Below are 473 nucleotides of genomic sequence, written 5' to 3'. Positions count from 1 at the left end.
TCCAGGCGGCGGGCCCCTTGGGGCAGCCCTGGACAGCCGTGTCTCGAAGTCCCAGCAGCACTGGCTTCCGGGCGGCCGCCATGACGACCGGGCACTCACGTGACAGCACGAGCTACGGTGGCGGAAAGGGCACGCTCTCTACGCACGCGCGCCGCCAGGACGTCCCCCGCCCCGACTCGAATAAGGCCGGCCGATTGGCTAAAGGACGGATTCCATGGCTTGACAGACTGGTGCATGAATCCTAGGCTTGCAATCCCAGAGACAGCAGATTTTACTTCTGATATCCTGAGATAGAACCTACGAAAAAGTTTACCTGAAAATTAAACACTGGAGGCCGGATAATGGTATCGGCAGTCAACAAGAAACAGAACAAAAAGCCCTTAATTTTGAAAGACACGTAAAACTGTGTACGGAAGACTGAGTTTAAGATTTCGAACATGCACACATGTGGATCTCAACTGCTCACAACTCCA

Source organism: Microtus ochrogaster, unplaced genomic scaffold (genome assembly GCF_000317375.1).
Source record: "Microtus ochrogaster isolate Prairie Vole_2 unplaced genomic scaffold, MicOch1.0 UNK32, whole genome shotgun sequence".
Lineage (NCBI taxonomy): Eukaryota > Metazoa > Chordata > Mammalia > Rodentia > Cricetidae > Microtus > Microtus ochrogaster.
This window is presented reverse-complemented; position numbering follows the sequence as displayed.